Below are 12,260 nucleotides of genomic sequence, written 5' to 3'. Positions count from 1 at the left end.
GTACGACATGTTGTCGTCGTCTACTGACCGTTTTAGTGGTGGTGTCGGTATGCGATCATCCTTCTTCTTCTATTGTCGGTTTAGTGGTGGCGTCAATATAAGATTATTATCTTTTCCACTTATTATTCAAGATTATCCTATTGTGCCGATGGTGCCGGTATCGTCGTTTCCAACTCCGATGTCGGTGTGTGCGTAGTTCCGTCTTCCTATAGTTCGTCCAAGCTATCATGAGTGGAACGGTAGTTGGACTGGACGATGTGTTCATTGTCCGACTCAAACTCGAATGCTGAAAATGATTCCGAGCCCCCGGCGCCTGTGGCTAGGGTTGCAGTATCGATTTTGTGTCATGCAAACTGCTCAGACTGCTGCCTTCGACTAAATGTTGTTGATTTTTCAGCCGGATTGTCTCCTCACCGAATCTCTTTGCGAAAAGTCCAATCCTATCGGATCTCCTCAACCGCCTGCTCGTAGGCCTCACGCCTCCACAATCTCTCGGCCAGTCTTTTCACTCGTTTGGCAACTGGGTCGTTCATCGGTCTAGTCATCCATTCCCCGTTGTTCGCTGCACTTTGCAGTAATTGTGGTCGCCAAAACTGTGTTTACTCTAGGCTGGACATAGCCACAAACACAAGGGTGTCCATTCCGAACACTTCACCAAACGGGTGGTTAAGGGAATGATGTTATCCGACACAGATCTTATTCCAATCCAGGTAATTCTGGATACTCTCCGAATAATTCATACACAACCGATTAATGAAAACACGCGTAAAATTACGAACGCAAGCACAGAACAGCAAGTAGACAAGACACACAATAGAATTAATTTAGATTGCTCAACTTGTATTACTTATCACTGTTAATTACATTGATTCCTGGATCCTTTTATAAGCATCCGCTTGGAAAATATAAAACGGTGCCTTATTGGCTATCAATTGGTCCGAATCCGGATCCGTTTGTTGGACTATAATATTTCCTAATAATTATGCTAATATTATTCCCCGACTCGTTCTTATACATATTAACCCTCCGGTCCATACTCCTGTTAGGCCAACAATAATAATACAACAACCATCGCCGTCTGTGGGAATCGAACCCACGACCACGTGGTTAAAAGCCACGCGCTCTACCGACTGAGCTAAGATGGCTTCATTGAATCCTCATTGCTAGCATGAAACTGCCACAAGAAATTATCTTAATAGCATAACAATTGCTAGGGTTTTTCGTATTAGGTTGACACCCCGAAAGTAGTGAAACTAAGCAAAACACACACCAAAAGTATGTACTATCGGTGCGACAAATTTGTTTACAGTTTTGCTCTAGCCAATGCTCCACGTTCTAAAATATCAACCGCCTATATCAATATTGCATCCTAGTTCAAACATATATGATAATAATACATCAATCATCCCCATCCTTGAGAATCAGATACATGCAGAGGTGGTTAAAAGCCAAGCACCCTTCTCAGACTCATGCCTACGTGGTTAAAAGCCAAGGATTGTATTGATTGAGCTAAGACAATTCCACAAGAATCTCATTGCTACCTAAACTCTCTCACATGTAACACGGTTCTGTAAGAGGACTTCATTTGAATGTTGTTGTAAGGTCAACACCCTCAAAGTATAGAACTAAGCTGATAGCACAATAACAACATCGGCTATTATTGTGACGAATTACTTTACACTATCAGTGTAGACGATGCTCCACTTTTTGGAATATCAACCCCCTATATCAATATCACATCGTAATTGAAACCTAGGTGATAATAATAGAACAACCATCACCAGACCTATGGGAATCGAGCCCACAACCACGTGGTTAAAAGCCACACGCTCTATCGACTGAGCTAAGACACCTTCACGAAAATTTGTTTGTTATCTCAATTTGCACACCGTATTGAAACTAAGCCAATACCACAACAAGACTCCCTTCAACGTAAATCTATTGGTTAGGTCAACATGTTTAGAGTATTGAAACTAAACTAATAACACAACAACAACAACATCCATTATAAATGTGACACCTTTGTGTACACTTATACTCTAGCTAACACATCACTTTCTCGAATATCAACCCCCTATATAAATATCACATCGTAACATAAATATATATCATAATCATATAGGAGCATCATCCGCATGAAGGAATGAGTTCCATGACTACGTGGTTACAAGCCTTGCACTCTATCAAATGAGCTAACATGGCTCCAGATAAAGTTGGTTGAATAGGTTGACACCCGAAGATTATTGAAACTAAGCTAATAACACAATCTTGATGGGTGGGGGGTAAAGCCAAGAATAGTTTCACCCCCCTCCCAAGGGGTTGGGTGTGAGCGAGAAAAAGAGATAGAGAAGGAAAGAGAGACAAAAAAGCAAGTGAGAGAGGAACTTCTTCTATTATCATTCATGCCCCATGGATGCAGTTATTTAGGTACATGAGGGTTACAATTCAAGAAAATACGAGATATATAGGGTAGTTATATACCCTTCTAACAACTTTCACGCACTTTACAACACTCTTCTGGTTTTGCACACATGCAAAGAAATGTGTGTTAGAAATATTGAGAATCGATTAAATAGGTATATAGAGTTACAACTACAAAGATGGGATATATGAAAACAAAACTTCTATTACATATGAGAGTAGCTCACAATGGTAGTTTTCCCATGCACTCACACCTTAGAGCTTAGATAGGATATGAACCAGCTCACTACAAAATTAGTGGGGACTGATAATCAAGCCAACCACTATGAAAGGAAAGTGCATTGCTTTCTATGTTTGGTCTAACTATAACATTAAATGTGCAAGTCAGTTGATAGTAGTGGAGATATTCCTTTTCTGTCAACTGACTTGTCATTTAATATGACTAACTCCCTAGGTACAAGCTAGTGCTAGATAGTACTTATCTTGAAGTCAATGACGCATACTTCAAGACTAAGTACATCATAACTTGCCCACAAAATATTCTAGTTGACTTGATTAGCCAATCCTATTACCTATTTCTCTCTTTCCTAAATACATTGTGCCCTACGCATCTACGGTTTCCTAGATTAACACCTTATCTGCCCATATGGTCGAGTTGCACACTAGCCGCTCCTCATTTGGGGCGCTATCACAAAATGTGCACACTAAGAGCACATATGGGGATAGATTTACAACTTGGGGCTGATCATTGATTATATCTAGCAGGCCCCCTCAATGATCAACCCATTGAGTTCACTTGGAATTGGGCCAACTACTAGTCGTCAAAGGTGTCGTAACTGTTCTGCTCCAAGCGCCTTTGTGAAGATATCCACAACATTTTCTGATGTCGGACAATACTCAAGCTCCACAATCTCATCGTTTATTAGCTCCCGCACATAGTGATATCGAATCTCTATGTGTTTAGTACGTGCATGAAATACAAGGTTCTTGGCAATGGCCATGCAACTCTGATTGTCACACCTCAATACCGTTGCCATCCTTATTGGAAATGCCACATCCGTAAGGATTCTTCTTAGCCAAACTACCTCACATGCCGCTATGCATGTTGCTTTTTATTCTGCCTCCGTTGAAGATAGTGCCACTGTTGGTTGTTTTTTACTACTCCATGAAACAGCTCCAGAACCTATTGAAAAACAATATCCAGAAACTGATTTTCTGGAATCACTATCTCCAGCCCAATCGGAGTCGCAATACCCACTAAGTTAATCAATTGTTGGCTTGTAGAAGATTCCGTAATTTAAAGTACCCACAATGTACTTTAATACACGAAGCACAACTTTCCAATGAGTCTCCTTCGGCTTGTTGCTGAATCGACTCACCACGCTGACTGTAAAACAAATATCCGGCCTAGTGTTGTGTAGGAAAATTAGACTTCCTACTAGTTGTCTGTACTTCCTTATGTCAACCATTGGTGATGGGTCTTCTTGGGATAGTTTGCAATTTGACTCCATTGGAGTTGACTTCGACTTGTTGTCTATCATCCCAAAGGTCTTCAAGATCTCTGTTGCATACTTTCTTTGTGACATGAAGATGCCAACTAAAGTTTGCCAAACCTCAATTCCAAGGAAGTAGTGTAGAATCCCCAAGTTTGTTATTTCAAACTCAATTTTCAAACACTCTTATGATTGGCCAATGCACTCTTCATGGTCACTAGTAAGAACTAGGTCATCCATGTAAATGATGATGAGGACTTGTTTCCCGTCCTTCATTTTGACATACATACTTGCATCCGAAGCACATTGCTTAAAGTCGATTGATTGTAAGAAGTTGTCTATCCTCTTGTTCCAAGCTCTTGGTGCTTGCTTTAAACCATACAATGCCTTCCTCAGCTTGCATACTTTATTTTCTGAATTCGGCATCTCAAACCCCGGTGGTTGCATCACGTATACCTCCTCCTTGAGATGCCCATTCAGAAATGCCGATTTGACATCCATTTGGTAAATCAGCCATCCTCTTGAAGCGGCCAACGCTATGACCATTCGAATTGTTGTCATGCGAGCTGTCGGGGCAAATGTTTCTTGTACATTGAACCCTTCAATTTGGGAGTATCCTTGGGCTACTAGCTGTCAAGAATAGTACTAAAGAGAGAGAAAATCAGTACTAGAGAAGGGAAGTACTATTAGTACTAAGAGGACGGGACTGCGTAAGACTCCCAACAGAGGAAGAGAGAAGAGGAGAGAGAGAGAGATAGCGAGGACGAGAGAGAGAGAGATGATGATAACAGATTCTATATTATAAGAAGAGTAAGTACAAAAGGGCTATGAGGCTAAAGACTAGCGTTGAACCAATTTGGTTCAACATAATGCCTAGTGCCCTCTTTTATAGTGTTCTCAGGAGTAATCCTGAAGCTTCTAGAATGTTCCAAAGAAATTTGGAATATACATTAATTTCCTATAATAAAATGTAAATCACAATAATCTTCTACGTATTACAATACATGATATAATGGTCAAGAGCTCGACCCATATAACCTAAGGTCATGGGTTCGAGTCTTGCCATATCATGACACTATCCTCCCTTTAAAACGACGAGTGTCACGAGTTGTTTTTGGATGGAGGACCCGGTTTGTCTGGATATTGACAATGGAAGTCTTCAAGAAGTGCACGAGCATTGGTCACATTCTCAATTGGTTCCCAAGTACGTTCGCTGGGACTATAGCCTAGCCAATCGACTAGATAGTAGAGCTTGTTGCGAACAATCTTGGAATCAAGGATGGCGGCAAACACATACTCTGGTCCATCTTCAAGCTCGATCAGGGGTGGAGGTTGTATAATACGTCTTGGGATGGTGATCTCGTGATAGGGTTCAAGGAGAGAACTATGAAACACCAGATGTATCCGAAGTTGAGGAGGTAGATCGAGACGAAAAGCGACATCATTAATCTTTCCGATAATACGCAAAGGGCCTAATCGCCGATAATCCAACTTCTCACATGGGCGAGTAGTCTTGATGTGTCATCGTAGCAACCACACCCGATCTCCAATGTTATTTAAACTACTCGAAGTGTCATGATTGTTTTGTACTACTCGAAGGCAGAAAGAACCATTAGGAACATACAAAAGTTCTTTAAAGAAGAGTAATCCATCATGATATTTGAATTGCCGATAGTCCGTACCTGGTGGTTGCAACTGTGAACACGACGCTCGAGAGGGATCAATTTGTGCTAGTATAGCTTGGGTGAAAGCATCTGTCTTCAGGTCCGCACGTATGATATTGATAACGTGGGAATCCATGGGCATACCAAAAACCTGTGTTGCTTGTAGTCGTGCTCCCAAGATTACTTGTTTTTGGTTATCGAAAGTTGGCTCACCGAGACGTGGTGTTAGATACGAACGCCTTGATAATGAATCTGCCTTCCCTTGGTGCTTCCCCGGACGATATGTAATTTTGAAGTCGAAACGCGTGAGGAAGTTGGCCCACCGAGCTTGACGTCGATTTAACACACGAGCATCCTGAAAGTAGGCAAGGTTTTTATGGTCACTGAATACGGTGATTTGATGAGAGGATCCCTCTAAAAAATGCCTCTGTTGTATAAACGAGTCCACTATTGCCAATAGCTCCTTATCATGAATTTCGTAGTTGATTTTGGTGGCGTCAAACTTGCGTGAGTGAAAAGCCACAGGATGTAGCTTCTCATCATTACCCCGTTGTGACAGAATGCTCCCCAATGCGAAATCCAATGCGTCAGCTTCGATAATGAATGGTTTTTCCGGATCGACATGATCTAGAATTGGAGCCGATGTAAATGCATTTTTAAGACTCTCGAAATCCATATCTGCTTCTTCAGACCAAACGAACGATTATCCCTTCCTAGTAAGCTGTGTGAGAGGCAGAATGAGTTTTGAGTAATCTCGTATAAACTTCCAGTAAAAATTGGAAAAGCCTAAAAAGCATTGCACATCCCGCACCGAGCACGGAGTCTGCCATTCTACCACCATCTTGACCTTAGCTAGGTCCATGGAGATGCCTTCTGATGAAATGACGTAGCCGAGAAATTCCACCTGCTTGCACCCGAAACTACATTTTTCTAGCTTTGCGTAAAGACCATGTTCTCGAAATCGTTTTAGTACTAATAGTACATGAGAATCATGCTCTTTTTCGGTCTTTGAATAAACCAGTAGATCATCCAAGTAGATGATCAGACACACATCCTAGAGATCTTGGAATATATCATTTGCCATGTGTTGGACGACTGCTGGCGCATTAGTGAGGCCGAATGGCATGATTGTATACTCGAAGTGCCCATATCTAGTGCGGAACGCGGTCTTCCATTCATCTCCTGGTCAAATCCGTACGAGGGTATAGGCACCCCATAAGTCGATCTTTGTGATGAACCTGGCACCATTGATTCGTTCTAAAAGACTTGAGATAAGGGGAAGTGCATACCTATTGCGGATTGTAACTTTATTCAAACCACGGTAATCTACCACCAGACGAAGTGAGCCATCCTTTTTTTTGACGAAGAAAATGGGTGCGCCGGCTGGAGATTTCGAATGTCAAATGAATTCATTCTCCAAATTCTCCTCTATATAGGCTCGAAGGACTTCTAGCTCGGTTGGTGACAAATTGTAGATTGGTCCCCATGGTGGCTCTTTCCCTGGTTGTAAATCGATTGGGCAATCATATGGTCGATGGTGAGGAAGCGTATTAGCTCGTACTTTATCGAATACATTGGCATAATGATGATACTTCTTTGGAAGCTGAACGGTGGACTCCTCTTTAATGGTGTCGGAGGGTTTTAGTGATATTGTGAAGAGAAACATTTCTTCCTTGCGTCCTTCTTCCCGCAATTGATGTAGTGAAATTGTGGCAATCTTCTGAGTAGATCCTCGGGTTTGTCGACACCGGATTTCTCTTGTTCTCCAATCTATGTCTGGGTTATGTAACTCGAACCATGGTAATCCCAAAACGATGGGATGTTCTGGGATACTAATAATGTTAAATGATACTACACGTGCTAAGTTATCTAGGACAATATTAACGGGTTCTGACTCTTCTATGATTTTTCCGGAAGCAATGGGATGACCATCAATGACGACTACAAAGGATGGACACAGGAGTTTTCTAAGAGATATTTGACGAGCTTGGGCATAAATCCTATCCATAAAGCAAGAATTAGCTCCGGAGTCTAGGAGTGCTAAGACGTGTACTGGAGGGGTACTTTTAGTACTAACTGTTACTTGGGCTATGAGCACATTGCTAACTTGCTTAGAGGGAATGGAACCACTAATGGGCTGCAAAGATCTAGGGCTGTCCAACCAAACGGCTCCTATTTTGGCTGGACTTAGTCGTTTAACTCTTCTTCTAACTGAGTAAGGACATCAAATTTGTTCGCTAGATCTAGGCTATTAGTACTATTAGTACTATCAAATATCCCTACTGTAATAGGCTCGGGTTTAGTACAATTAGAACTAGCAACTATTTGGTTTACCTGTCTTCTTGGCCTATGGGGACAATTTATTTCAATGTGTCCTGGTCCACCGCAGTAGAGACATAATCGATTTGTTCGGCGTCGCTGCTTTTCTTCTTCCGATAATGGCCCTCGACAACGTGTAGTGTCAATCTCCATCGGAGTCAGAGTATTCACTGGAGGCGCATTATAGTACTCCCTTGGTAAAGGTTTTGCTGCCATTGAGGCGTAGGTGGGCTCTGATCTTGCCCTCGGCATCTATAGCTGTCGTTCCGAACGTCTCTCAAAAAGGCGGTTGTCACATCTCACCGCGCGATTGATTGCTTCTGTTAAGGACTTTGTCTCTTTAGGGAAAGTCAAGAGTAAATCCTTGGCATCGTTGCGTAAACCATAACGGAATTGCTCCATCAACGCTTGATCATCCCAAGGGATGTCAGCGGCGAGTAGGCGGAAATCTGCAGTGTATGCAGAGGCTGGACGATCTCCTTGGCGTAATCGCCGGATTTTGTTGATTGCGGTCCTTATGTTGTCAGTATCCCCAAAGCATGCTTTAAACTCACCTATAAACTCTTCAAAGTTGTTGAGTAATGGAAACTCCTTTTCCAACAGTGGAGCGAACCATGCCAACGCTGAGCCACTTAACAACGTCCCTACTAAACCCACTCGTGATGCATTGGTAGGATATCGGGAAGGATGCATTTGAATAACTAATCATACCTGATTCAGGAACCCTCTAAACTGCGATCGTGTTCCATCAAACTTCGTGTGAAGGTCAATCTTGGGTTCCTTATGAATCCCTTGTGTTCCTTATGAATCCCTTGTGTTCCGGGGCCTTGTTGTTGCATCGCTACGATGGTTGCTTCGAGTTGTTGCACGCGTAATGCAAGTTCCCCATGTTGTTGTTGCGTTTGCTACTTTTCAAAGGAGATTTGTTGAAGATCCCCCAACAACCGTTGATTTTCTGGTTCCAAAGCAAGGAACTTCTCTTTCAAGCATTGAAACTCTAAGAAAACATATTGATATTCCTGAGCGCTAACTGTGGCCATGGGATGAAAAGAGAGGAATAAGAGATTACTATGAAGGGAGAGAGACAAAAGGGGAAATTGGTTCAAACTGTCAGGAATAGTACTAAATAGAGAGACAATTAGTACTAGAAAAGGGAAGTACTATTAGTACTAAGAGGACGGGACTACGTAAGACCCCCGAGAGAGGAAGAGAGAAGAGGAGAGAGAGAGATAGCGAGGACGAGAGAGAGAGAGAGATGATGATAACAGATTATATATTATAAGAAGAGTAAGTACAAAAGGGATATGAGGCTAAAGACTAGCGTTGTTCAACCAATTTGGTTCAACATAATGCCTAGTGCCCTCTTTGATAGTGTTCTCAGGAGTAATCCGGAAGCTTCTAGAATGTTCCAGAGAAATCTGGAATATACATTAATTTCCTATAATAAAATGTAAATGAAAATAATATTTTACAATAGATAATATAATGGTCAAGAGCTCGACCCATATAACCTAAGGTCATGGGTTCGAGTCTTGCCATATCATGACACTAGCCTAGCCTTGAATTTCTCCAAAGAATCATCAACTTTATACTTTACTTTCCACACCCACTTCGTGCCTATCACCTTCTTCTTTGTTGACCTCTCTACCAACTCCCATGTGTCATTTTTCATGATGCTATCATATTCTGATATCATCGCCTCTTTCCACTTTGGGTTGGTCATGGCTTCCTCCACTGAGGTCGGCTCACTCACTGAGCCGATGATGTCCACCATCAGAGCCATGTTTACAATGTGGTCAGAGGTTCTCCCTTGCTCCTGTATTCTTCTTGATCTTCGTAATCCATCAGTTGAAGTTTCAGGAAACTCAACTTTAGGAGTACGGTCATTGAAGAGTTTTTGAGCCCACTTAGGTATTTTCTTTACATGTGGGACTGGCATAGGCTGAACTAGTGAGCCATTACCATCAGATGATTCAGCTTCCTTTTCTGGACAATGGGTCGGGATTGGGTAAAATACCTCTTCAGTTGATGAGATAACTTGAGAATCGTTGTTCTCAGCTAGCTGTGGTTGTTCTTCATTAAACACCATATCGCGGCTTGTCAATATCTTTCTTGCCTTTGGATCATAGAGTCGATAGGCCTTTGACTCTTCACTGTATCCGAGAAAGATACACTTCTTGCTTTTAGCATCCAACTTCTTTCTGCTCACATCTGGAACATGTGCGTAGCACGTACACCCAAAGGTTCTGAAGTGTAGCACTGAAGGTTTCTTGCTTGAATATGCTTCGTGGGGTGTTTTCCCTTGAAGTGCCTTCGTGTAGCTCCGATTGACGATGTAAATTGTTGTATTCTCTGCTTCAGCCCAGAATGGGTCAGGTAGCGCTTGTGCCTTCAACATACACCTAGCCATCTCGACAACTGTTTGGTTTCGACGTTCGACAACACCATTTTGTTATGGGGTGTAGGCAGTTGTAAGTTGGTGCCTAATTCCATGCTCTTTGCAATACTCACAAAATTCTATTGATAAGAACTCTCCACCTCGATCAGAGCGTAACTCCGTCACTAACTTTCTGGACTCTTGCTCAACAAACGTATGCCATCTTTTGAAGATTTTAAAAGCTTCAGCCTTCTCCTGAAGGAAGTAAACCCACATCTTTCTACTGAAGTCGTCAACTAACAGCATATAATAGAGAGATCCACCCATTACAGGAGTCACCATTTTTCTAGAGAGGTCGATGTGTATTAGTTGTAGAGGAGTCTTTGTCCGATTTTGACTCTCTTTTGGAATAGCTGATCTTTGATGCTTGCCCATCATACAAGCATCACAAACATGACTTAAGTCAGATAGGGTTGGCAACCCAACTACCATATTCGACTTCTTCATCTCCTTCAACACAGCAACATTGAGATGCCCAAATCTCTCATGCCATTGCTTTGCGTTAGTACTTGTGCTATGGTCAATAGAAATGGTAAGTGCGCTCAGCTCATAGAGATTGTTGCGCCTTACCCCTATTCCTACAACCTTGCCAGCAGAATCTGTTATTTCTGCACCTGACTTCTTGAATCGAACATCAAGACCCTTGTCGGTCAGTGCAAAAATGGACAATAGATTCTTCTTGAGATCTGGCATGTACAACACTTGAGAGAGATGCTTTGTCCCGCCGGTCGTTGCTTTGAGGGAGACGGTTCCCGTTCCTTTGGTTGGACATCGAGCATTGTTCCCGACCACAACATTGATGGGCTCTTGTAGAGGTGTCCAAGAGCTATACCAGTCACGATTACTGGTCATATGTCGGGATGCTCCACTATCGAGAATCCAAGAGTCATCGACAACTTGGGTGTCAACTGCATAACACACTTCTTCAGTTGCAACCCATAACTCATGCTCATCTACGACGTTGTTGGCGGACTCGGGCTCTCTCCAAGAGGTCTTACTATAACCATTCTTCTCGTCCGCCATCTTCTTCCGACAATCCTTGATTGTGTGACCCTTCTTGTCACAATAGAAACACGATCCATTGAACTTCTTCTTTGGTATCCTATTCGCATTATTTGAATTGGATGCCCCTTTACCCTTAGTCCTAGAGACAAATGCCGAATCTTCCCTTCCTTCTCTTGTCTTCAACCAAAGCTCCTCTTCAAGCAGCATCACACTTAGTTCATCAAATTTTAAAGGAGTGGGTCGAACCTGAGTGTTCAATGCTGTCACAATGCCATCATACTTGAAAGGAAGTACTCGAATGCACCGGCGAGCCATATCCTCTTGAGAGACGACTACTCCAATAGCCGTTAGCTGATCTTGAAGATCCTTAATCCTTTTTACAAAGGATTCTACTTTCTCTCCATCGGCGAGCTTCTCTGCAGCAAGCTGATTTTCAAGGTTTTGTATCCTTGTATAGTTTCTGGTCTCATATTGGCTGGCCCATATGCTCCAAGCTTCATGTGCCTTGGTTGTATGTTGCACTAATGTTAGTACAGAGTCACATACACTAGTGACTATGGTACATAGTGCATCAGCATTCCTTCTCTTCCAGGTGTTGGCCGGTCAGAAGAGCAATGACAAGTGGGAAGGCAGAGTCGGATCGGATAATAGGAAGTAAATAATAGTATATTTATTATTCGGAGGGACGGAAACGGTACAGTTGTACCGATCCGGATCCGGACCGATTTGGATGCCGGTTTCCTAAGCGCACCGATTGTAACCTTGCCGGATGCCTATAAAAGGATCCGATGATTTGTAAATGCTTTACGGAAGTAATACAATTATACTTATTGTGTGTTTATCTTTGTCTTTGTATTGTTTTACCGTCTGTGCTTAGTGTAATAATCTTACGCGTGTAACCTAGCATCCAATCCTTACCAC

At 42.3% G+C, this 12,260-nt stretch overlaps 1 non-coding gene across 1 annotated transcript; it reads right to left on the bottom strand.

The window, feature by feature from the left end:
- Positions 1-1,072: 1,072 nt before the first annotated feature.
- Positions 1,073-1,145, bottom strand: TRNAK-UUU (transfer RNA lysine (anticodon UUU)). Its single transcript has one exon. It is a non-coding gene; the product is annotated as a tRNA-Lys (tRNA).
- Between the last annotated feature and the right edge of the window lie 11,115 nt (positions 1,146-12,260).

The sequence above is a fragment of the Azolla caroliniana genome, unplaced genomic scaffold (assembly GCF_043228905.1).
Source record: "Azolla caroliniana isolate FFs.n. ecotype wild unplaced genomic scaffold, voAzoCaro1.0.p SCAF_16, whole genome shotgun sequence".
Taxonomy (NCBI): domain Eukaryota; kingdom Viridiplantae; phylum Streptophyta; class Polypodiopsida; order Salviniales; family Salviniaceae; genus Azolla; species Azolla caroliniana.
The sequence above is the reverse complement of the archived record's forward strand: the minus strand, read 5'-3'. Positions and strand labels throughout refer to the sequence as shown.